At 39.5% G+C, this 27,517-nt stretch overlaps 1 pseudogene; it reads left to right on the top strand.

Annotated features, from left to right (window-relative positions):
• Nucleotides 1–22,676: 22,676 nt before the first annotated feature.
• LOC142841166 (heterogeneous nuclear ribonucleoproteins C1/C2 pseudogene) lies at nt 22,677–24,062 on the top strand (annotated as a pseudogene).
• The last annotated feature ends 3,455 nt before the right edge of the window (nt 24,063–27,517 follow it).

A 27,517-nucleotide genomic window follows, 5' to 3' on the forward strand; every position in this document is an offset into this window, starting at 1 on the left:
GTGACACTGACATCCAAAGGGGTTTTACCAGTTTGCATTACCACCAGCAATGCAGAAGTGTTCCTTTTCCCCCACAACCTCTCCAGCATAAGTGTTTTTGATTTTGGCCATTCTTAAAGGTGTAAGATGGAATCTCAGAGTTGTTTTGATTTGCATTTCTCTGATGATTTCGCATGGCTTACTCAGCCCACCTTCTTACAAAACCCAGGCCCAGCAGCCCATGGATGGTACCACCCACCATGGGTTGGACCCTCCCCTATCTATCGCTAATTGAGAAAATGCCTTATAGCTGGATCTCATGGAGAAAATTCCTCAACTGAGGCTCCTTCTTCTCTGATGACTCTAGCTTCTGTCAAGTAGATACACAAAACCTGCCAGTACATAACCTGGCATCTGAGATACACTCAAAATTATCTCAATAGCTCGTTATGCCTAGTAGTGTCAACTCATTTTGTTGTCCCCAAACAAGTTATGCCCTATCTCTGGATTCTGTCCACCATCATTAGTGAATTCCATGATTTGGTTTTTTCTCTCTCCTTTCCTTTCTTTTTTTTTTTTTTGGTGAAAAGACATACTTATCAAGGTTTATCAGATTCTTATAAAATATAATTTTCATTTATTCTTTAGGGTCCTATATCAACCAAACTGTTGTTGATTAGATTATAAGAAAGCATGTTTTGTCCATTCAGTCTGTTAATACATACAGAGTTTAACAAGCACTCACTATATGCCAAACCCTGTTCTGGATACTAGAGATGTAGAAATAAGAGGGACAACCAAGACAACTGGCAACTTGAGAAATCTAAGGCAGGAAAACAGAACAGAAAATGTGTACGCAACAGTTTCATCTCTGTCTCCATTTGGGGCTGTGGAAGGATCTAGAACTCTAATTAGGGAATCTCCCTGCAGAGTTGAGTGTAAACTGAGAAGACAAAAGACTTTCCAGATGCTGTTTTATTTCAAACAGCTCATTGCAGCCACAAGAGCAAAACTGCAGAAAGGACTGAGAAAAAAATTAGAAAGTGGAATCTGTGACCAGCTGCTATCCTGAATTTCCCTGCTCTATGCTCTGGATTGTGAGAGTCAGCAATCCTGCTGTTTCATTTTGGTTTTGCCCTCTCCAATAATGAAATGAGTAGGATTTTATTTACATTGCAGGAGCAATTTAAACAGGCTGGTCACCACAACAAGAGTGACAACCCAAACAAGATATATGGCCCAAATACCTCCTGACAGGGGAACACCATCTGAAAGGTTGCTAGCAAACATTACAGTTCTAGATTCCCAGTAGGCCTCACGATGCCAACCAAGAACAATTCTTCCTGGAATAAGTCCACAGATAGCAGATCTCAGAATCAGTCGATATCAGAGACAGGAACAGTAGTCAGTTCCTGAAGCAATACTTTGTTCTCTGCAGAGTTTTACAGGCCAAGATTGGAACAAGTGCTCATTCCAGCACAGCCAGAGTCCAGATGGCAAGTGTCAAGGCAGACAAAATCTTCCTTCTCCTCTCTGTGTTGAAGCCATCCCAATTGCTTCAGTGCAAATAATAATACCCTTTAAATGAGGCAGGACTTCAGAGCCCAGTTTGTACCTGAGTAAAGACAATGACATTGATGCTACTGTGTTTATACATTATTTGCTGGACCCTAAATCATTATGAAGTTTGCCTGCTTATGCCAAAACTTGGATAGTTTTCCTAGAAATCATGTATCCTAATCACTTGAACTTCCAAGAGTCACCTGTATATTAACTTTACATCAGTTTATTGTTCTCTTAAAACTCACTGATAAACTCAAGGATTCCTTTTGGGACTATTGCCTGCAAGCAATATATAGAAGGCAGGTCTCTGAAAAGCCTTTATACAAATCTAGTTGGCTTACAGATACTTTGAGAAACAAAAGAAGGTTTCATTCTTTTTTTAAATTTATTATAATTTTTTAAAAAGTACCAATCCAAATTCCCACTTTCTCCCCTCCTCCCATTCCCTCCACATACCCTCCCACCCCATCCCCATCTAATCCTAAGAGAGAGTAAGGCACATTGCTTTGTGGAACATCCAAGGCCCATCATATTATATCTGGGCTGAGCAAGGTATACATCCAAAGAGAATGGGATCCCCAAAAACCAGTACATGCAGTAGAGATAACTTCTGGTGCCACTGCCAGTGCCCCCCCACAAGTCTGTCCCAGCCATGCAACTGTCAACCATATTCAGAGGGTCTAGTTTGGTCCTATGCTTGTTCCTTCCCACTCTGGTTAGAGTTGGTGAGCTCCCATTAGCTCAGGTAGACTGTTTCACTGTGTGAACCCATCATGGTCTTGACCTCTTTGCTCATATTCTCATTCCTTCCACTCTTCAACTGGACTTTGGGAGCTCAGTCCAGTGCGGGTCTCTGCCTCTGTCTCCATCAGATGCTGAATAAATGGCGATATTTAAGATATTCATCAATCTGACTAAAGGGTAAAGCCAGTTTGGCCACTCTCTCCTTTATTGCTTAGGGTCTTAGGCAGGGTCATCCTTGTGGATTCCTGGGAATTTCTCTAGTGCCAGGTTTCTTGCTAATCCCACAATGTCTCCTTCAATCAAGATATCTCTTTCCTTGCTCTCATCTTTCATTCTTTCTAGTTCTCCTCACCCCTTCCCTTCTCCCCTCCTCTTTTCCTTCTACCCTCACTTCCCCCCCACCCCCATGCTCCCAATTTTGTCAGGTGATCTTGTCTATTTTGACTTTCCAGGTGAATCTATATATGTTTTTATTAGGGTTCACATTGTTACTTAGCTTCTCTAGGATCATGAACTATAGGCTCAATGTCCTTTGTTTATAGCTAGTATCCACTTATGAGTGAGTACATACCATATTCATCTTTTTTTGGGTCTGGGTTACCTCACTCAGGATAGTGATTTCTAATTCCAACCATTTCCATGCAAAATTCAAGATATCAAAAAAAAAACAAAATTCAAGATGTCATTGTTCTTTACCACTGAGTAGTACTCTAATGTGTAGATGTGCCACACTTTCTTTATCTATTCTACAGTTGAGGGGCATCTAGGTTGTTTCCAGGTTCCGGCTATTACAAATAATGCTTCTATGAACATGGTAGAACAAATGTTTTTGTAGTATGAGCAAAAAAAAAATCAGTAGCCCTCCTATACATAAATGATAAAGAAGCTGAGAGAGATATCAGAGAAACATCACCTTTCACAATAGCCACAAATAACATACAATGTCTTGGGGTAACACTAAACAAAGAAGTGAAAGACCTATTTGACAAGAACTTTAAGTCTTTGAAGAAAGGAATGAAGAAGATACCAGAAAATGGAAAGATCTCCCTTGCTCTTGGATAGGAAGAATCAACATAGTAAAAATGGCAATCCTAGATTCAAAGCAATCCCAATCAAAATCCCAACACAATTCTTCACAGACCTTGAAAGAACAATAATCAACTTCATATGGAAAAACAAAAAATCCAGCATAGCCAAAACAATCCCATACAATAAAGGAACTTCCAGAGGCATCACCATCCCTGACATCAAGCTCTATTACAGAGCTACAATACTGAAAATAGCTTGGTATTGACATAAAAACAGAGGTTGACCAATGGAATCAAATGGATGACCCAGATATTAATCCACACACATATGAACACCTGATTTTTGACAAAGAAGCTAAAATTATACAATGGAAGAAAGAAAGCATCTACAACAAATGGTGCTTTTTGTGTTGTAGTTTTATTGAGATAAATGGAGTTGGGGAAGGAAAGAGAGAACAAGGAAGAGGAAGAAGAGGCAAGAACCAGCCTGCCTCTTCAGAAGGGCAGTGGGAAAGAGCAGAGGTTTCATTCTTATTATGAGCTTTCCATTTAGATCTACCTGGTTCTGGGGGAAAAAAACTTAAATCCTGGAAAACCATTTTATTAGTTACAATGGCCATTAAGAGGACCTGACTGAAGTCCAAGGAAGAAAGTCATACTCATCCACCCAACCAGTAAATAACTTACTTTAAAAAGAGCACCTTCCATGTAACTTGTGTAGAGGTTCTAAAAGCAAGACATAGCCATTAAGCCAAAAGTCACACAAGAGTATACCACAAAAAAGTCTAGTGTCCCAAATCTCTGAGCTAGCAGACGAATGAACACAGTTCATTTGGTCTGATGTCATACAGTGAAGAGCAAGCATACACAATTGTCTAGTAAGCTTTGAACAGAAATCCTCCTGCTTCAGCCTCTTGCAGTCTGGGATTACATTCATACGCCACATTGCCCAATTTTCCTCTGTTATTTAAATGCACTTTCTTTGAAAGCATGTACGGGTTTCTCTAGTTGGTAGTTTGTTTTTTCTCACTAAATTATACTGATTTGACTTAAGGCCCACACCATAAATGGAACTTATACACAATACTGCTTGGGTGATGAAGAACCTGAGACTAGATAGCTCAGGGACCTAGGGTAAAACCAAATGACATTCCGCTATACTTAGAGATTAGTGCCTTACTCAGCCATCATAAGAGAAGCTCCCTCCTACAGCACACTGGAACAAATACAAAGACCCATAGCCAGACATCATTATACAGAGAATGAGACCTTGGAAAACTCAGCCATAAATGGGACGTCTCCATCAAATCCCTCCTCTCAGGGCTCAGGGAACCTTGAGGAAGAGTAGGCAAAAAGAGTGTAGGAGCCAGAGGGGATGGGGCACCAAGGAAACAAGGCCTTCTAAAGACAGCATAACCAAGGCACCATTGAACTCACAGAGACTGAGGCAGCATGTACAGGGCCTGCACTGGGCTGTAACAGATAGGGCCCTAAGGCTGAAAGGAAAAGTGGACATGCCTCCATCTCTAACTCAGAAGCTATCTCCAATTGATAACCATTTGCAAATGAAAATTTTGTTTCCTCTAAAGAGTCTCACTTGGACAGCAAATTCCCCTTAAGGGTAGGCTGCTCGTTGTTTCCTGAGAGGCAGCAAAGGAGTGGATCTGGGTGGGAGTAGAGACGGTAAAGCACTGGAAAGAGTAGAGGGAAGGGAAACTATAGTTCGGATATATATGTGAGGAAAAAGGTCTATTTTCAATAAAAGGAGAAAAGCAGACTGAGCAAGCCAGGAGGAGCAAGTCAGTAAGCAGCACTGGACTGTGGCCTGTGAATCAGCTTTTGCCTCCAGTTTCCTGCCCAGTTTGAGTTCCTGCCTAGGTTTCCCTCAATAGACTATTACTCTAGATATATAAGCCAAATAAACCTTTTTCTACCCAAGTTGGATTTGGTCATGGTGTTTCATCACAGCAAAGGTATCCCTAACTAGGACAGATGGATTAGTTAATAGATAAACACATGGGTGGACGGATATACAGATACAATCTAATGCAGTCATATGAGATAGATAGCTACCTAACTCATGTGTCTTTACATCAAAGTTGTTCATCATTTTAATAGCTCCTGAATACATAGCTGCTCATTGCTCTTGCTTGCTAGCTGCTAAGAACGGCATGTTTTTTTTAAAAAAAATCTATTTGGGTTATTATTGCTTATTTTTCCTTATCATTATGACAATTTTTCTCTTCTTTCAGACTCATTAGATAACAAGAAAAATTTAAAACTGTCAAAAGAAATTAATTTTAATTTACCACTCTTGGAAACTAAAAATTCAAGTAAACAAAAATCTTCAGTGATTTCAAAGACACAATGTACCGGCACAAAATAAAGGCAATGCAGATATCAAAGAATATTTACCAGTTTATTGTTAAACTTACTGAACTAAAGTTCCAGCGTAGCACAGGTAGCGAGGAACAAAAGGGACGAGCCGTCTCTCCGCGCACCTTTTATTGGCATGGATTCGCCTGAGGCAAACCCCGCCCTCTAAAGGGAGCTGATTTAACCCCTTTATCTCCCCCTTTTGTCTAAATAAGACACAACTAAACCAAATATAACTATAACAATAATAACAAATGATAAATATAACAAACAATATTGAGAGCAAAAGTTTTGCTAAAGAGTAACTACAATTAAATAATCTTCAACTCCATCAAAGATCTGAGAAGGGAGTAAATATTACTTAACAAAAAAGAGATATCCAAAATGTGCAACAAATGACAGAGACAACTGACTGCCTGGGCAATCACCCAAAATCTCGTTTGCAATGTTGAGTCAACCAACTTTGGCTAAGGCCTAACATAACTGACATACCATTCTCAAATGCAAGGAACTTTCTTAGGATTATCCTACCCTGTCTTGGCAAGATAAGACAATCCTGTTTATATCTTAGTCAGTAGTTGAGGTATGGGTTTTTCTTAACCCAAAGGCCAGTTCTGCCAGGAAGACAAGCTCCCAGTGGAGTGTCTTTGGTGCTCAACGTTCTCTCGGGAATAGAGTGGTGTTGCCAGGAGTAAATTGTGTCTCGATGGCACAGAATTCTAGGTTAGATTAAAGGCCATTTTCTACAGCTCTTCAAAGAAGCTGAAGATTATACTATCTATACTGAAAATAATCTCTATGTATCTAAAAAACCTGATTAACCTAAAAATAATATGACAAACATGTAATTCTCAATACCTATCTAATTTGAAAACTAAGGGAATAAACAATTGTGCAATGTATGAAGACAATGATCTTCACTTGTAAACAATGTCATTACTTATCAAATGTAAACAATGTTATTACATAAATAGTACCAGAGGTAGAAATGTACATTGTGATATGATAGATGTATCCATACAATATAAGCATACTCTTATACCAAAATAGAGGTAGGAACACTCACATTCAATATTCAATATATCAATATACAAAAAACAGTACCAACATAATTTTCTAAAAACAGTAAGTCACAAATACCAATCATCCCATCAACCCAGTTAATCCCCCTCTTTTTTTTTTTTTTTTTTTTTTATATATATCCCTAATTCCATACAATATCTCCCCGTCCCCTCACCCCTAAACCAACCACTAAAAGATGTCCCTAACCCTGTGGGCAAACTCTGTTGGGAGAGGGGACGTCGTCCTCTTAGATTGCTTCTAGCTGACATGGGGGCGACGTTCTTCTTAGGGGCCCCTGTGAAAGCAAACGATGGTAAAATTCCCAAATTAACCTTTGACTTAAGAAGACTATAATTAGTCTCTGTGTGTTTCGAGAAGGTCCGGCCAGAGCATCGTCAAAAATGTGCATCATATGAAATTGTCTCTTGCAATTGGTACCAAAAAACAGATCCAAAATTAGTGCTTAAAAAAAAATTCATGACGTCATAAAAACCAGATTGAGTTGATGTTGTGGGGCCCCATCTTCATCCTGGAAACTTCAAAAATTACTGTAGGAAAATATGTTGCTTGTTATGGGAAATTTAAACATTAACAACAAGGACTTATACTGACATATAAAGAAAGACACAGATGTGAGGGAAGGCAAAGAAAGTTTATCAAGTATAAAATTATTCTTATTCTGTCCCATTTCATGGCTCCTGACCTGAGACAGAAACTTTGAAATATCTCTTATCAACAGGCTTGGAATTGAAGAAGGACTGAGCCATAGTCCAACTCCAAAACCAGCTCTACACATTTATAAAGAAGTGTTCAATAAAACATATAAATATAAATAAATATATATAAAACCAATACTTACGATACGTATAGAATTTTATTGTTGATGTTTAATGGGTCGTATCTATTTTCCATCCATCAGTAATTAAATATTCAGGGTCCCTCAAATTCTTTGGAGATGAATATTTTCCTGTGGAGATAAGAAAAGAACCCTGCCCCCATCCTATTAGTAATCCTTACCATCTGTATGTCGGTCATCCTTGTGAATGAATTGTTATTTATCTTTTCCAAGTGACTTCTCTTCCTCAAACCGAACCTTTATTAATTTTGACGGTATCCATAATTTTTCCTCACCTGTGGAGATAAGAGCAAAACCCCTTCCCCAACGCAGCACATCTCCTGGCTTCCATTGTGAGGTCAGTACATCCTTGAAATAAACTGGTTGATTTAGTTCAGCAGACTTTTCCATTATCCAATGTCTTTCTGCAGCCGTCGTTCCCTTCTCGTTAGCGTTGAGAAAATTCAAGGTTAACAAAGCATTATGTAACCTATTTCTAGGGGTGTTTTCCACCCCTTTCTGTTTGTTCAACATATCCTTTATAGTTCGATTTGATCTTTCTATGACTGCTTGACCTGTAGGATTGTATGGTATACCTGTAACATGCTTGATATTGTAATGATCAAAAAACCGTTTCATCTTCCTAGAGACATAAGCAGGACCATTATCTGTCTTTATTTGTGTAGGTATACCCATGATAGCCATGACTTCTAATAAATGAGTGATTACTGAATCAGCTTTTTCTGAACTTAAAGCAGTTGCCCACTGAAAGCCTGAATAAGTGTCGATGGTGTGATGAACATATTTCAATTTGCCAAATTCTGGAAAGTGGAACACATCCATCTGCCAGATTTCATTTCTATGAGTGCCCTTTGGATTAACTCCTGCTGGCAGTGGCGTTTGGTTATAGAAAGAGCAGGTAGGGCATTTCTTCACAATCTCCTTAGCTTGTTGCCATGTAATAGAAAACTCTTTCTTCAAACCTTTGCTATTAACATGATGTTTTTTATGAAATTCAGAGGCTTGAAGCACACTACCAATCAATAATTGATCAATTTCTGCATTACCTTGTGCTAGAGGACCTGGCAGACCCGTATGGGATCGGATGTGTGTTATGTACATAGGGCAAAGCCTGTTCCTGATCAAATCTTGAACCTGGATAAACAATGAGGTTAGTTCTGTATCATCAGGTATAAATTCAGCAGTTTCAATATGTAAAATAACTCTTTCTGCATATTGTGAATCAGTAACTATATTAATAGGTTCTTTAAAATCTCTTAGTACCATAAGAATGGCATATAATTCTGCCTTCTGGACAGAATCATAAGGACTTTGTTCCACCTTACCCAAGTCTTCTGATTTGTAACCTGCCTTCCCTGATTTATTGGCATCAGTATAGAATGTACGGGCTCCAGTTATTGGAGCATCACGGACTATTCGAGGAAGGATCCAAGAAGTTCTCTTTATGAAGTTGAGCCGCTTGCTTTTTGGATAGTTGTTATTAATGTCTCCCAAAAAATTAGCACAAGCTCTTTGCCATGGTTCATTATCTTCCCATAATTTCTTTAGTTCATCAGCAGTGAAAGGCACTATAATTTCTGCTGGGTCTATGCCTGCTAGTTGACGAAGTCTCAGCTTGCCTTTTATAATTAACTCAGAGACCTTTTCCACATAAGTTTTCAGTTTCTTACTTGGTTTATGTGGTAAAAAGATCCATTCCAAGATAATATCATCTCTCTGCATTAAAATTCCTGTAGGAGAAATTTTCGATGGTAATATGACGAGAATACAATCGAGCTCTGGATTCACTCTGTCCACATGTGCCTGTTGTAATTTCTCCTCAATCATTGTCAGTTCCTTTTCTGCTTCAGCTGTTAATTCTCTGGGACTGTTTAAATCTTTATCACCATCCAAGGTCTTGTTCAAATGAATTATTAGATCAGGTGTTATCCCAATAGTTGGTCGTAAACTGGAAATGTCTCCTAACAGTCTTTGAAAGTCATTAAGAGTCCGTAAGCGATCTCTCCGAATTTGTGCCTTCTGTGTCTTAATTTTTTGCAAACCTATTCTATAACCTAAATAATTAACAGAATCTCCCTTCTGAATCTTTTCAGGAGCAATTTGCAATCCCCATTTAGGTAACAGTATCTGTATTTCTTCAAACAGCCTGTTCAAGGTATCTATGTTTGAATCAGATAACAATATGTCGTCCATGTAATGGTATACAATAGATTTGGGAAATTTCTTGCGTATTATTTGCAATGGTTGGTTCACAAAATATTGGCACAGGGAGGGGCTATTTAACATACCCTGGGGGAGGACGGTCCAGTGGTACCTCCTCGAAGGTTGAGAATTGTTATAAGTAGGCACTGTGAAGGCAAATTTTTCTCTATCTTCTTTTTGCAAAGGTATAGTGAAAAAACAATCCTTCAAATCAATAACTATGAGAGGCCATCCTTTTGGTAATAAAGAGGGCAACGGAATTCCAGATTGCAGAGGGCCCATAGGTTGAATAACCTTGTTGATGGCCCTGAGATCTGTCACCATTCTCCATTTACCTGATTTTTTCTTAACCACAAATACAGGAGAATTCCAAGGGCTGGTAGATTCTTCTATATGTCCAGCATCTAGTTGCTCTTGTACCAGCTGTTCTAAAGCCTGTAGCTTTTCCTCAGCTAAAGGCCATTGCTTTGTCCATATTGGTTTCTCAGTCAACCATTTTAGAGGCAAGGCTGTTGGTATTTCTGAAGGGACATCAATTGCTTGTTCCTGCACAGCCCTAATGGCCGGTTTTGTCCTTTTGTAATAACTTTTAATATTCCTTTCAGAAATATGGGCTCTAGAAGTAGCAGGAATGTTAATTTGAGTATTCCATTGTTGTAATAGGTCACGACCCCATAAATTCATTGTAATATTGGCTACATAAGGCCTTAATTTTCCTATTTGTCCCTCAGGCCCTATACATTCAACCCATCTCGTGCTCTGCCTTACTCGAGATAGGGTTCCAATTCCCAGGAGCTGAACATTTACATTCTGAAGAGGCCAATATGGATGCCAAGATTCTGGGGTAATGATACTTACATCAGCACCTGTGTCCAGTAGGCCAGTAATAAAAATGCCATTTACACACACTCTCAGCTTAGGTCTTTGATCATTTATAGAAGTTTGCCAAAACACACGTAACTCATCTTTCTGATTACTATTGCTTGTAACAGTAGGCATGTGGCTTTCTAATTGTCCTGACGAGGCATGTTCTCTGCAGAAACTGGGAATGTCTGAACCATGTTTGCCACGGGGGCCTGAGAGGCCCCCCCTCTCACGTTTCCCGTCTGTATCAGGTTGCCTTGTCTATCTCTTGTAGACCTGCATTCATTCGTCCAATGTCTGCCCTTCCCACATCTTCTACATAAACCTGAAGGCTGATTCCTTCTATTCCTGTTATTTCTAGAAGACGCATTATTATTATTTCTGAAAACCCGTTGTTTACAATTCCTTTTCATATGACCCATTTTGCCACAATTAAAACATTTGGTATTCTGGTGTCTCCTTTTACCATTGGAAATTGCTTCTTCTACCCATGCTTCAGTGCCATAGTCAAATGTGTCAACATCTAGTGTATGCAAGACCCATTCTTCCAAGGACGCTGATCTGAACATTAAAGGCCTCAAGATCCTTTTGCATTCCACATTAGCATTTTCGTAAGCCAAAGACTCAATTATTATACGTCTTGCTTCTGGGTCAGGTATCCCCATTTGTACAGCCTTAGTTAATCTTTGTAAAAAGTCACTGAAGGGTTCTCTCTGACCCTGTTTAACTGTGACAAATGATTCCATTCTCTGTCCTGGGTCTTGTACTCTGTCCCAAGCCCTTAAGGCTGCTGTAGTACACATAGAAAGTATGTTTTCATCCAAATTAGCTTGTTCCTGAGGGTCTGAAAAGAGCCCTTCACCTAGAATTTTATCTAGGGAAACGTCAATTCCCTTCGCCTTTTCCTGCTGTTCTAAAAGTCTAGCCTCTTGCCTGAATAAGCATTTCCATTTTAAGTGCGGTCCACTCTCAAGGACCGCGGAGCTCAGCTGGAGCCAGTCCAAGGGGGTTGCTTTGCTTGTTGTGGCCCAAGATTTTAGCATCTCTTTAACAAAAGGGGAGTGCATCCCAAAAGACATGATGGCCTGTTTAATTTCTTTGAGATCATTCATACGGACAGGCTCCCATGTATCTTCCTTGATGACCCTAGGGTTTCTGGAACCAACCACCTTTTCTGTTGTTATTACAGGAAAGGCATGTAGAGCTGTAGGTAGAGCTTTGTGAAAATTGTCCCGGAGGGATTTATCCACAGATGTAGTTAAAATTTGCCTTTCTACCCTTTGCTCTTCTTCTTCAGAATTTAGAAATTCCTCAATCTTTTCAATTCTATTCACCATTGCTTTTTGTAATGTCTGAATCTCCTGCCCAGAATTATGTTCTAAAGCCTTCATTGAGGATTCTAGAGTATGAAATTTGTCCAGTAGAGATAACTTGTCATCTTTGGACATAATTTTTATGGCATAAACCGTGCCTTCTTGTATTGACAATCTTTCCGCCAATCTGTCATACGCTTTAGACAAAATTCGATTGTCACATTCAGCAGTTTTGATTCTCTCAGTTAACGTTTCAGTTCCTACAGAAAGGGACTGCTGAAACTTACGATCTAATTCAGCTGTTCCTTCTTCCATAGTAATGAATTTCTCCTTAACATCAGAAAGGGACTGCTGAAACTTACGATCCAATTCAGCTGTTCCTTCTTCCATAGTAATGAATTTCTCCTTAACATCAACCTGTACTTTTTTTAGATTTTGCTCAGTTAACCGAGTCATGTTAAACAAAGATTTGTTTTCTTCCTGGAGAACTTCAAACTGATTCTTGAGAAGATTGTTGTCATTCTCAATAGTTTTTAAACGTTCAACCTCTGCCTTAAGAGATTTGATCATTTTCCTATTATCAAACCAAATAGTGCTAAGGAAAATTAAGAATCCCAGGAATATCCATATATGTGGTGTGGTAGACACCTCTTGTAAGATCTCCCAAATGGTGCATTCAAAAGAACTATTGAAATATGCTGAGGTCACGTTGTCAGACATTATTTAGAAAAGAAAAAGTTCTCTTACCTGTAATAACTGGTTCCTGCCAGTGGTGGCGAAAGAGCCCAGTTGAATCCACGTGTCCTAAATCTGAAATAAAAGGACTCAAAAACAAAATTGAAACAGACACCAAGCTGATAAGTATTTTTTGCCGGGGCTCTCAGGCCGCTGTCACGTGACCTGAGCGCTGGCTGCGGTGGGGGTGGGAGGGGGAGCAGACACAGGCAGCGCGCGCGCGCCGGCGGGCGGTTGCGCAGGGGAAATCTGGCCGGGGCGGCTCGGAACAGAGTCTTAGGCGCTGTTAAAAAGGCTCTGTCGAATCAAACTAACTGCTTGATACTCTAACAAGCAGCAGGGAAAATCGAGCCGCTCAGAATCTCAGCCGTTTCAGCGTGCGCCCAGAGAGACCGCTGCAGCGGCTCGGGGTGCAAGAGACTCCAATTCGGGGCCGGTTCTCGGCAAAGCCCCACGGGGGAGGCGCCAGATGTACCGGCACAAAATAAAGGCAATGCAGATATCAAAGAATATTTACCAGTTTATTGTTAAACTTACTGAACTAAAGTTCCAGCGTAGCACAGGTAGCGAGGAACAAAAGGGACGAGCCGTCTCTCCGCGCACCTTTTATTGGCATGGATTCGCCTGAGGCAAACCCCGCCCTCTAAAGGGAGCTGATTTAACCCCTTTAACACAATGAAAAATTTGAGGTACTAGATAATACATAATTGTATATTCAACAAAAAGAAAATACCTAATCTTTAGGAATATTTATACTGTCAATCTAAACCCCAAAGGGCATTGCAGTGTAGCCAAAACCAGAGGCCTTGAGGCAGGCCAATGACTCACAGCAATGAACACTTGTGAGTAGAGATGAATGGACACAAAGGTAAACCATGTGTCTCCACTAGCCACACTACAGCTCCCACAAGATTCTACTTCTTTTTTCTTTTGTTGTTGTTTTGTTTCTTTGTCTGGTATTTGGATTTTTTAATTTGGTTTTGTATAGGAGGGAGGTGGGGAGATAAGTAGGATTGGAATACATGATGTGAAATCAACAAAATATCAATAAAAGTAAAAACAAAAAACACACAACTCCAAGGAATTAATATCGTTAAAACTAGGTTCCCTGGCCAGAATGCTTATATAGAAGTTAATAGTATAAAGACAGCACTAGAAATCCAAATTATCTAGAAACAAAATTATCTATTACTGACTCTCCTTTGTATTAAACAAAATGAATAGATGCTAGGAAATACATGCTGTCTTAGTTCAGCTTTTAGTTCCTGTGATAAAGCATTGTAAGCAAAAACACAGGAGGAAAGGGTTTATTTAATCTTACAACTTGTAGTGCATCATCCTGAGAAGTCAGGGAAGGAACTCAAGGAAGAAACCTGGAGGCAGTAATTGATGCATAGGGTTGTGGAGGAGTGCTGCTTACTGGCTTGGTCCCCGTGCCTTGCTTATTCTGCCTTTTTATAGCAAGCAAGACCACCTGTTCAAGAGTGTCACTGCCCACAGTATGCTAGACTTTCTAATATAAATTATTAATCAAGAAAGTGTCCCAGACTTGCCAACAGGCTAATCTGATGGAAGCATTTTATTAATATTCCCTCTTCCCAAATGAATCAAGCTTGTGTCATGTTATCAAAAATTTACAAATATTATGTGTTAGTATTCCAAAACACTTAAAATTGTTTACTCTGAGCACTAATAACACAGCTAAGTACTTAGTTTAGAGAATTAAATGTATAAAAAACATTATGAGACATGACACACAGTCCAAAAATGCCAAAGTTACACTGATTGTAAGAGACGTGATATATAGTGTACAATAGATAGAATATAATAAAAATAAAAATGAACACATTCAATTAAATGCGGCAAACTCGGTGGAATATTGAATTAACCATCCAGACACACAAGTATATACACTGCATGGGGCCACAAAACACATTCAAAAGCTATACACAAAGTAATGGGGGTGTAGCCCAGTGGTCTAGTTACAAGTTTAACATGCTCAAAGTACTGAGTTCCATCTTCAATACCAAAATCTAAAACTACCTACACATAAAGCACATAGTACTGTATGCCTGTCATACTGAACTATGAACTATGAGTTTTAGAGGCTGGTCCGAATAGCATAGTGAGATTCTCTCTCTCTCTCTCTCTCTCTCTCTCTCTCTCTCTCTCTCTCTCTCTCTCTCGATATCTCTTTCTTTTATGATTATCGTTGTCATTCACAATCCACATTATCTAACCCAATGTCTATAATTCTTAAAATTGGAACCTACAAGTATTGGTGAGGTTGTACAAAAAATTGACCTTCATTCAAATATATACATATGTGTGTGTATTTATTATTTGTGGGAATATAAAATCATGCATTCTCTATGGAAAGCAGCTTGGTGTTTCTAAATAAGTTGAATATGAAATTCCTATGAACCCAGAAATATATAGCCAAAAGAATTAAAAATATGTTTCATGAGATGAGTAAAAAAATAAAGGATACTTTACAATTGTTCATATATGTGATATTTTATTCACCCATTCATCATTTGAGCACATGGGTACTTTACATCCTTGTGTCATTGTGAAAAATATGAAGCTATGGAAATTCATAAAGAATAGGTGTTTAATGTATACATGTTCTCACATAATAAAAATATTTTTAATCTAGGTAAAGTGGATGGTTATATAACTTCATTCATACTAAAATATATTAGATTACACACTTAGAGTGATTTGGTTTTTCTGGGGGGGGTGTTTTATTTTGGTTTTCATCATTAATTTAGTTTTTATTTTTTATTGTTTTTGTTGAACTATATATTTTTTCCAATACCCTCCCTTCCTCTCCTGTCCCCTTCCACCCTCTCCCATGGTCCCCATGCTCCTAATTTACTCAGGAGATCTTGTCTTTTTCTACTTCCCATGTAGATTAGATCCATGTAGGTCTCTTAAAGTCCTCTTTGTCATCTAGGTTCTCTAAGATTGTAAACTGTAGGCTGGTTTTCTTTGCTTTATGTCTAAAAGCACTTATGAGTGAGTATATATATTTGTCTTTCTGGGTCTGGGTTACCTCACTCAATATGATGTTTTCTAGCTCCATCCATTTGCCTGCAAATTTCAAGATATCATTATTTTTTTCTGCTCTGTAGTACTCCATTGTGTAAATGTGCCATTCTTCAGTTGAGAGGCATTTAGGTTGTTTCCAGGTTCTGGCTATGGCAAACAATAGTGCTATGAACATAGTTGAGCACATGTCCTTGTGGTATATATACCCAAAAGTGGTATTAATGGGTCTTGAGGAAGGTTGTTTCCTAATTTTTTGAGAAATTGCCACACTGACATCCAAAGAGGTTGTACCAGCTTGCATTCATTCCCACCAGCAATGCAGAAGTGTTCCCTTTACCCCACAACCTCTCCAGCATAAGTTGTCATCAGTGATTTTGATCTTGGCCATTCTTACAGGTGTAAGATAAATCTCAGAGTTGTTTTGATTTGCATTTCTTTGATGGCTAAGAATGTTGAGCACTTCCTTAAGTATTTTTCAGCCATTTTAGATTCCACTGTTGAGAGTTCTCTGTTTAGGTTTGTACCCCATTTGTATTGGATTATTTGTTCTTTTGATGACCAGTTTCTTGAGTTCTTTATATATTTTGGAGATCAGCCCTCTGTCTGATGTGAGGTTGGTGAAGATCTTTTCCCACTCTGTAGGCTGCCATTTTGTCTTGTTGACCGTGTCCTTTGCTTTACAGAAGCTTCTTAGAGTGATCTGTATGGCAGGCCAATTATATGTTAATTTAGATGTTCTGTTTAACTTTTTATTTATGTGTGTGTGTGTGTGTGTGTGTGTGTGTGAGAGAGAGAGAGAGAGAGAGAGAGAGAGAGAGAGAGAGAGACTGTAGTATATTCACTCACACATGGAAAGGGGACAGAAAGAATGTAACAGCAGAGACTCAAAACTGGTCAAAGTGCTAAGAATAAATGTGTTAGCATAGGGTGCTCAATAGAAAGAGGGCCTATGCAAGGAAATCTATCACTTTCACTTTGTTCTCCCCATATCCATTCCTGGCCACAGCTGTAGGTGGGATGCAAATGACAGAGTGATTGGAAACGTGACTCTCCTGAGGAGCGCGGGTTCACTAGACTGGCTCTCATCACTGAGTTGTGGGTGCCTAGCATCATCCAATATTCTACCCTACATGGGAGCTGTTTTTGATAAATGAGCTGACAATCCCTGTGGTGTTGAGTTGAGCTGGATTGCTTACAACCTAACTTAGCTCCTGAAAACTTGAACTGAATTCATTCCTAAAGTGATGAATTTTATTTTAACCACATTGTGTCAGTGCGTGCAAATTCAAACATTTCTTTGAGACAGTGGCTCTCATTGAACCTAGGTCTAGGCTGACAGCTATCAAGTATCAGGTACCCTCCTGTCTTCATCCCCCATGGTAACAGAACTAGAGAGCATTTACCATGATAGCTTTGTTTTATGTGGATCCTAGAGATGTGAATTTAGGGTCTCATGCTTACACAGAAGCACTCTTACCTACTGAGCCACCTCTCCAGAGCTAAGCTGCCATTTTTAAAGGAGAAAGAAAAAGAATGGAGGAAGGAATGCCATATCATGTTTTAGTGACTTGATTAATTTCTATGCACTTATGACTTCTTATTCATACAGGATGCATCTTTCAGAAAGTATTATGAACCCTTCAGATAATCACGATCTATAACCCAACACCAACTGATGATGTCTTGCCTTACTTAAACCAAGAAACACTATAGTGAATTGAATTTCTCCTTTGTACTTCAGAAGAAGTGGTCTTTTAAAAAAATATAAATCTCATTATACCAAACCAGAAATGTAAAAACAAACAAAAAATCCTGTATTCTTCTCTGTGCTTTCAATGGGACTCAGTTTCTATATCAACATCTGAAACATAACTACTGACAGCAGGGTAGAAAGATGCTGCTATAGAAACTGCCCTGAAGTTATAGCTTGAAAGAAAACAGAGCTATCAATTAATACAACATGGACTTGGAGCTCTGAACACAACTCTGAAACATTTATGATGTTCAGTGATAAAGAAAAAGAAAAACAAACAAATACCCTGACTGGATCCCGCCCCCAAACTCGCCTATCATCCTGCAACCTCAGTGAAACTCTGAAACACAGCTTGCTACAATACTGAGAGGACCAAGGGGTGAGTGAGCAGCTGCCACACAGCAGGACACCCTACTCTCCAGGAGCTCCATAGTGGGACAAAACCCCAGGCCCCTCCCCCAACTCCCTTGGCTTTTCTAGCCAGCCAACAGGAAAATTTCCTGCAGGTAGGTTGCCCCAATACCCACCTCCATCCACTAGACCCTGCAAGCTACTAGCCCCATCCTGCCCCCAATCTTGTCTATCCTCCTGCAACTTCAGTGGAACTCTGAAACACAGTTTGCTAAATTACTGAGGGAACCAAGAGCTTGCTACATCACTGAGGGGGGCCAAGAGAGAGGACCAAGAGAGCAAACCAGGAGAGAAGTCCAAAAGAACAAGCTTAGAGAGACCTCAGTGACTCCCTAAGACACAGATATTGACAGTACAGAGCAGATCAAGAACACTTCCCAAAGACTCAGACAGATACTGCAAGGATAGGACCAAGATGCACAAACACTGCCAGCCTCACTTGAAGAAAGAGATGGGTAGGCGCCAATGCAAGAATCCATCCAACAACCTAAAAAGCAACATGGTAACACCAGAACAGGAAGATTTGACTATCCTAACCCAGAAGAAGCAAAAGAAAACAAAATGTAACTTTATGAAGATGATGGAGACCTTTAAAGAGAAAATTTAAAACTCCCTTAAAGAAATGGAGGAAAAGACAAACAAAAAAATGAAATTAATAAACCCCTCAAAGAAACCCCCAAAAAAAACAAACAAACAGGTGAAGCAAACAGTTCAAGACTTGAAGACTGAAATAGAGGCAATGAAGAAAACAGAAACTGAGGGAATTCTGGAAATGGAAAATCTGGGTAAATGAACAGAAACTATGGAGGCAAGTATAAACAACAGAATATAAGAGATAGAAGAAAGAATTTCAGGTATTGAAGATACTATAGAGGAAAACAATTCATTGGTCAAAGAAAACACAAAATCCAACAAATTTTTAACACAAAACATCCTGAAAATCTGGGACACCATGAAAAGACCAAACCTAGCAGTTATAGGGATAGAAGAAAGAAAACTCCAGCTCAAAGGCACAGAAAATATATTCAACAAAATCGTAGAAGAAAACTTTCCCAACATAAAGAAGGATATCCCTATGAATGTATAAGAAGCTTACCGAACACCAAAAAAACTAGATTGAAAAAAAAGTTTCCTTACCATTTAATAATCAAAATGCAAAACATACAGAATAAAGAAAGAATATTAAGAGCTACAAAGGAAAAATGTCAAGTAGCAATAAAGGTGGACCTATCAGAATTACACCCATCTTCTCAATGGAAACCATGAAAGACAGAATGTTGTGGCAGATGTGTTGCAGACACTAAGAGACCATGGATGCCAACCCAGACTACTATACCCAGCAAAGCTTTCAATTACCATCAATGGAGAAAACAAGATATTTCATGACAAAACCAGATGTAAACAATACGTATCCAAAAACTCAGTCCTACAGAAAGCTCTAGAAGAAAAACTCCAACCCAAGGAAGCTAACTGCAACCACAAAGACACAGGTAACAGATAACCTCCCACCAGCAAAACCCAAAGAATGAAAACACACAAACACTACTACCAAAAAATAATAAGAATTAACAACCACTTGATGTGGGATTCCTCTCTATATGCTGTGATTACCATTACTGAACAAAAAAAGCTAGCTAGAGCCTACAGCAGGGCAGAACAGAGCTAGGTGGGGAAAACTAAACTGAATGCTGGGAGAAAGGAAGCAGAGTCAAGAGACGCCATGTAGCCCTGCCGGGAACAGATGTGCCAGAACCTTGACCATAAGCCACAGACACGTGGCTATACAAAGATTAATAGAAATGGGTTAAATTAAGATGCAAGAAGTAGCTAATAAGAAAACAGACCGAATGGGCCAAGCAGTGATTTAATTAATATAGTATCTGTGTGATTATTTTGGGGCTGAACAGCCAGGAACAAACAAGCAGCCTCCTCTAACAGATTAGCGCTCCAACATGGTTGACTTTATATAAAACTTGACAAAGCTTAAAAAGGAATTCTTCTTTTCCTTCCACCCTCACTTCCCCCCCACCCCCATGCTCCCAATTTTGTCAGGTTATCTTGTCTATTTTGACTTTCCAGGTGAATCTATATATGTTTTTATTAGGGTTCACATTGTTACTTAGCTTCTCTAGGATCATGAACTATAGGCTCAATGTCCTTTGTTTATAGCTAGTATCCACTTATGAGTGAGTACATACCATATTCATCTTTTTTGGGTCTGGGTTACCTCACTCAGGATAGTGATTTCTAATTCCAACCATTTCCATGCAAAATTCAAGATATCATTGTTCTTTACCACTAAGTAGTACTCTAATGTGTAGATGTGCCACACTTTCTTTATCTATTCTACACTTGAGGGGCATCTAGGTTGTTTCCAGGTTCCGGCTATTACAAATAATGCTTCTATGAACTTGGTAGAACAAATGCTTTTGTAGTATGAGCAAAAAAAAATCAGTAGCCCTCCTATATACATGATAAAGAAGCTAAGAAAGAAATCAGAGAAACATCACCTTTCACAATAGCCACAAATAACATAAAATATTTTGGGGTAACAGTAACCAAAAAAGTGAAAGACCTATTTGACAATAACTTTAAGTCTTTGAAGAAAGAAATTGAAGAAGATGCCAGAAAATGGAAAGATCTCCCATGCTCTTGGATAGATAGGCTCAACATAGTAAAGATGGCAATCCTACCAAAAGCAATTTATAGATTCAATCACTATCAAAATACCAACACAATTCTTCACAAACCTTGAAATAACAATAATCAACTTCATATAGAAACACAAAAAAAAACCCAGGATAGCCAAAACAATCCCATACAATAAAGAAACTTCCGGAGGCATCACCATCCCTGACATCAAGCTCTATTATAGAGCTACAGTACTGAAAACAGCTTGATATTAGCATAAAAACAGACAGGTTGACCAATAGAATAGAATTGAAAACCTGGATATTAATCCACAAACCTATCAACACCTGATTTTTGACAAAGAAGCTAAAATTATACAATGGAAAAAAGAAAGCATGTTCAACAAATGGTGCTGGCATGACTGGATGTCAATATGTAGAAGAATGAAAATAGATCCATATCTATCCCCATGCACAAAACTCAAGTCCAGATCACTGAGTGTGACAGGCACGGCTCTGCACTCTGCTGGCTCTTACCAAAGCTCACACTCTTTTTTTTTTTTTTTTTTTTTTAGTTTTTTGAGACAGGGTTTCTCTGTAGCTTTGGAGCCTGTCCGGGCACTAGCTCTTGTAGACCAGGCTGGCCTTGAACTCACAGAGATCCGCCTGCCTCTGCCCCCCACCGTCTGGGAGTGCTGGGATTAAAGGCGTGTGCCACCACCGCCCGGCTCAAAACTCAAGTCCACTCAAGTCCAAATGTACTAAAGACCTCAATATAAATCTGACCACACTGAACCTTAAAGAAGAGAAAGTGAAAAGTAGTCTTCAATGCATGGGCACAGAAGACCACTTCCTAAATATAACCCCAGTGGCGCAGACACTGAGAGAGCAACAATAAATAAATAAAAACTCCTGAAACCGAGAAGCTTCTGTAAAGCAAAGAACACAGTCAATAAGACAAAAAGGCAGACTACTGAATGGGAAAAGATCTTCACCAACCCATCAGACAAAGAACTGATCTCCAAAATATGTAAAGAACTCAAGACATTAGACATCAAAATTCTAAATAACCCAATTAAAACATGGAGTATAGAACTAAACAGAGAATTCTCAACAGAAGAATCTCAAATGGCCAAAAGACACTTAAGGAAATTTTCAACATCATTAGCCATCAAGGAAATGCAAATCAAAACAACTCTGAGATACCATGTTATACCAGTCAAAATGGTTAAGATCAAAACCACCAAGGATAGCTTATGCTGGAGAGGATGTGGTATAAGGGGAATACTCATCCACTGCTGGGAATGCAAACATGTACAACCACTTTGGAAATCAGTATGGTGGTTTCTCAGAAAAGTGGGAATCAACCTACCTCAGAATCCAGCACTGATCTCCAAAATACTATTCTTCAGCATATACCCAAAGGGTGTTCAATCATACTACAAAGACATTTGTTCAACTATGTTCATAGCAGAATTATTCATAACAGCCAGAATCTGGAAACAACCTAGATGCCCCTCAACCGAAGAATGAATAAAGAAAATGTGTTACATTTACACATTAGAATACCGCGAGGGGTGCACCCACACACTGAGACAATGGGGATGTTCTATTGGGAACTCACCAAGGCCAGCTGGCCTGGGTCTGGAAAAGCCTGGGATAAAACCGGACTCTCTGAACATAGCGGACAATGAGGACTACTGAGAACTCAAGAACAATGGCAATGGGTTTCTGATCCTACTGCACGCACTGGCTTTGTGGGAGCCTAGGCAGGTTGGATGCTCAACTTACTAGACCTGGATGGAGGTGGGGGTTCCTTGGACTTCCCACAGGACAGGGAACCCTGATTGCTTTTCGGGCTGGGGGGAGACTTAATTGGGGGAGGGGGAGGGAAATGGAAGGCGGTGGCGGGGAAGAGACAGAAATCTTTAATAAATAAATAAATTAAAAGAAAAAGAAAAAGAAAAAAAAGAAAAAGAAAAAATAATGCCTGCCCTGTATCCACTGTAGAGTTGTTTAAAATAAAAATGATGAATAGTGCATAATGTTAATAAAAAGGTTTCATTAAAGTATAAAAAAAAAAAGAATACTACTCAGTGGGTGGAGAGACGGAGAGCGAACGGTCGTGCGCTGCCCGCCCGCTGGAGCCTCGGTCTCGGCACGGACCCACAGCAGGAGCGGCCGTCTCTTCCTCCTCCTTCCTCCCGTGAGATTTTTTTGATCTTCAGCTACATTTCAGCTTTGTGAGAAACCTTATCAACAAAGAAGATGGCTAGCAACGTTACCAACAAGACAGATCCCTGATCCATGAATTCCCGTGTATTCATTGGGAATCTCAATACTCTTGTGGTCAAGAAGTCTGATGTGGAGGCAATCTTTTCAAAGTATAGCAAAATTGTGGGTTGCTCTGTGCATAAGGGCTTTGCCTTTGTCCAATATGTTAATGAAAGGAATGCCCGGGCAGCTGTAGCTGGAGAGGATGGCAGAATGATTGCTGGCCAGGTTTTAGATATTAATCTGGCTGCAGAGCCAAAAGTGAACCGAGGGAAAGCAGGTGTGAAGCGATCTGCAGCGGAGATGTACGGGTCAGTACCAGAACACCCTTCTCCGTCCCCTCTACTCAGTTCCTCATTTGATTTGGACTATGACTTTCAACGGGATTATTATGACAGGATGTATAGCTACCCAGCGCGTGTTCCTCCTCCTCCTCCTATTGCTCGAGCGGTGGTGCCTTCTAAACGCCAACGTGTTTCTGGAAACACCTCTCGGAGGGGCAAAAGTGGATTCAATTCAAAGAGTGGACAACGGGGCTCTTCTTCCAAATCCGGAAAATTGAAAGGTGATGACCTTCAGGCCATTAAGAAGGAGCTGACTCAGATAAAACAAAAAGTGGATTCTCTGCTGGAAAGCCTGGAAAAAATTGAAAAAGAACAAAGCAAACAAGCAGACTTGTCCTTCTCCTCCCCAGTAGAGATGAAGAATGAGAAGTCGGAGGAGAAGCAGAGCAGTGCCTCTGTGAAGAAAGACGAGACGAACGTCAAGATGGAGTCTGAGGCGGGTGCAGATGACTCTGCCGAGGAGGGCGACCTGCTGGATGACGATGACAATGAGGATCGAGGGGATGATCAGCTGGAGCTGATCAAGGACAATGAAAAAGAAGCTGAGGAAGGAGAGGATGACAGAGACAGCGCCAATGGGGAGGATGATTCCTAAGCACATAGCGGAGTTTAGAGATCTTATCCTGTTATTCATTTACCTAGGTGCTTGTGAGAGATGGAAGTAACGCCAGGTCCTCTCCCCTAGTGTCTTCAGCACAGTCTCACTGTTCGCCCTCTCCCTCTCCTGTGTTCATTGATTCATAATTGCCTTGCGCCTAGTTCCATTCTCACATCCTTTGATGCTCCTTAGTAGTTTTGTTAAGTCTTACCCTGTAAGTTTTGCTTTTAATTTTGATACCTCTTTGACTTAACAATAAAAAGATGTATGGTTTTTTTTTAAAAAAAAAAAAAGAATACTACTTAGTGGTTAAAAAAAATGATATCTTGAAATCTGCATGCAATTGTGTAGAACTAGAAAAATCCATCCTGAGTGAGGTAACCCAGACCCAAAAAGATGAATATGGTATGTACTCACTCATAAGTGGATACTAACTATAAACAAAGGACATTGAGCCTATAGTTCATGATCCTAGAGAAGTTAAATAACAAGGTGAACCCTAATAAAAACATATATAGATTCACCTGGAAAGTCAAAATAGACAAGATCGCCTGACAATATTGGGAGCATGGGGGTGGAGGGGAAAGTGAGGGTGGAAGGAAAAGAGGAGGGGAGAAGGGAAGGGGGGAGGAGAACTAGAAAGAATGGGATAGTTGAGACGGAGGAAGGACAGAGATGAGAGCAAGGAAAGAGATATCTTGATTGAAGGAGCCATTGTGGGATTAGCAAGAAACCTGGCACTAGAGAAATTCCCAGGAATCCACAAGGATGACCCTGCCTAAGACCCTAAGCAATAGAGGAGAGGGTGGCCAAACTGGCCTTACCCTTTAGTCAGATTGATGAATATCTTAAATATCGCCATTCATTCAGCATCTGATGGAGACAGAGGCAGAGACCCGCACTGGACTGAGCTCCCAAAGTCCAGTTGAAGAGTGGAAGGAATGAGAATATGAACAAAGAGGTCAAGACCATGATGGATTCACACACTGAAACAGTTTACCTGAGCTAATGGGAGCTCACCAACTCTAACCAGAGTGGGAAGAAACCAGCATAGGACCAAACTAGTCCCTCTGAATGTGGTTGACAGTTGCATGGCTGGGACAGACTGAGGGCCCACTGGTAGTGGCACCAGGATTTATCCCTACTACATGTACTGGGTTTTTTTTTTTTTGGAACCTATTCTCCTTAGATGTATACCTTGCTCAGCCTAGATATAGTAGTGAGGGTCTTGGACCTTCCCCATAGCAATGTGCCTTGCCCTCTCAGAAGAGTGGATGGGGGTGGGGGGTATGTGGAGGAAATGGGAGGAGAGGAGGGAGTAGGAACTTGGATTGGTATGTATAATGAAAAAAGATAGTTTGTTTTCTTTTTTTAAAAAAATAAATAAATAAGTTAATTTAAAAAAAAAAAACTACCATGGCTGCCAAGACACAGAGAAATTCAACTAGGGCTGGGCCAGAAGCTTCCTCCTTCCTGGTTAGCCTTAATAGTGCCCAAACGTGCCATGCAGGCAGCTAGGAGAGAATTTTTAACAACAGTCTTACTCAGTTGTGTATCCTGTATGTAACAACACGAACTGGGTTGTCAAGATAAACCTAGTGGTGTAAAGTTGGCATGTCCATTGTAGGAGGAAGCAATCACGTTCTGATTAAATTTGATGCCTGCTTCAGAAGAGGAAATGTGTGTCTACTATTATTAAACCCTAGCAAAGGCCTGTGGCTGGGAGAACAAGGCCCCATTGGGAAAGTTACTGTTGTCTTGCTAAATGGATGTGATATACCTGTCAAGTAACCTTCTAAATAACTATATTTATGCACATAGATTAGTACTGTTGTCAGCTTTGTTCAGAAAAGCTCCTTTTTTCAGTGGTCAATGGTAACAGCAGAAACTCAAAACTGGTCAAAGTACTAAGAATAAATGACTATTGAATGGCCAGTCAATATAACCCCCTCCATAGTGGGAAGTGAGACAGAAAGAAAGGTTAGAAAAATGAAACACTAAGTTTCACGTACAATATGGCTGGTATTCTCTTGCATTCACAGTAGCTCTGATTATGTGCACGATATCTTCACAATACTGGGCCTGTCAGCACACTGTCATGAAAAGAGGATGGGCTCATAGGGCCATGACTCTGATGGTTTATACACAGTTAATGGTTGATGGGAGAGGAAGATACATTTTCATCAGTCATGTAGCTACTGGCAAGGTGTCCATTCTCCTGTAAACACTCACTCATGCTCCTGCAAACACCCCAAATGAAACCCACTAGATCACAAAACAATAAGATATGAAAGTAAAATCAAGGTTAGGTGGGAAGAGATTAATGGGAGTGGGCAAGAGACAAAAGAAGACAATGGATGATAAATATGTTCAAAATATATTACATGTATATATAAAATAGTTTCAGATGTCTCCATGATAACCTTTAAGGAGTTGTCAACTATTTTCTAAATTGCTATAACTAAATTAAGAAAGAAATTAGTAGTTGAAATATAAGTTAAGATTTTAGTTTGTGTGTTAGAGGAAATCAACAGCTCTTCCTGGAGTCTGTTGTTTTGTTTTGTTTTGTTTTGTTTTGTTTTGCTTTGCTTTGCTTTGCTTTGCTTTGCTTTGTTTTTAAGGTCGTTTCACATCTAATGGGTTTTAAGAGCTTAAGACTGGGGTTACCACAATTAGGGCACATCTCAGGCATTAACTCCTCCAGGCCTGCATTCTTCAGTATTCTTACATGTCTATTCCTACCACTATCCAGAACCAAATAGATCATCTTAGGAACCATAGATGAGATTGATCTATTCTAGTAGCCCATATTTTACTTCTTTTCATTCTACTACTCACAGGAAATTGACCACCTAACTCCATAAGAAGAAAAAGATTTTCCACCATTTGAACACTGGCCTTGTATTCATCAATTAAGATATTTTAAATATATTAATTTACTTTATAATGAAATTCTACAGTGTTTATCATTTTAGAGATGAGACCATTATCATTGCATTGAGCAATTTCCCTAAAAACAAACTTGGGGAGATAGAAGCTGTCAAAACAACTGAGATGGGCAACTATAGTTGCATTTTCTAGAAATTCAAGGTGTAAATGTCATGTTCACATTTGGCTTCCATGCCAGCGTACTCTGTAAATGAAAGGGATTAAATGCAAGCAACATGCCCACATCCTAAAGAATGAACTAGAGAATGGATCCATTCTTAAAAATCCCATAATCCCCAAGAACAAGCCAAAGGCTTAACCTAGTCAAGATCAGCAGCTAAGAAATGAATTGAATAAATACTTTGAGGAAACTTTCCCTTGGACTTGGCATTTCTATAGGACAATAAGGGGTACTTGGGGAGCAAATGGGGTTCCTTGTTGATTAATCAAGAACACTGAGGCAGTGCTCAGAGGAATCAATCATTTGTAACCTGAGTTTTTTTCCACTCAGATTTCTACACTGTCAATTAGTGCCTGAAATGATTTAACTAATTTGTATTTTTAGGATGTCAGGTGTTAAAAATTATTTTGCACTACAACCTACACAAGCCCTGGTTGGGTTTACTTGTTTATTTTGACAAATGAAGTAGGGATTTCAAGAAGAAAATAAGATGGATGCAAGAGTTTGTTTTTAAATTAAGAAGAGAAATGCAGAGAATGTAGCTGCTGACAAGAGAGACACATAATAGAATTTAAAGGAAATGAAACATGCATACAGAAAAGGTATCGGTGAGCAGGCCATA

This window comes from Microtus pennsylvanicus, chromosome X (genome assembly GCF_037038515.1).
Source record: "Microtus pennsylvanicus isolate mMicPen1 chromosome X, mMicPen1.hap1, whole genome shotgun sequence".
In the NCBI taxonomy this organism is placed as follows: Eukaryota; Metazoa; Chordata; class Mammalia; order Rodentia; family Cricetidae; genus Microtus; species Microtus pennsylvanicus.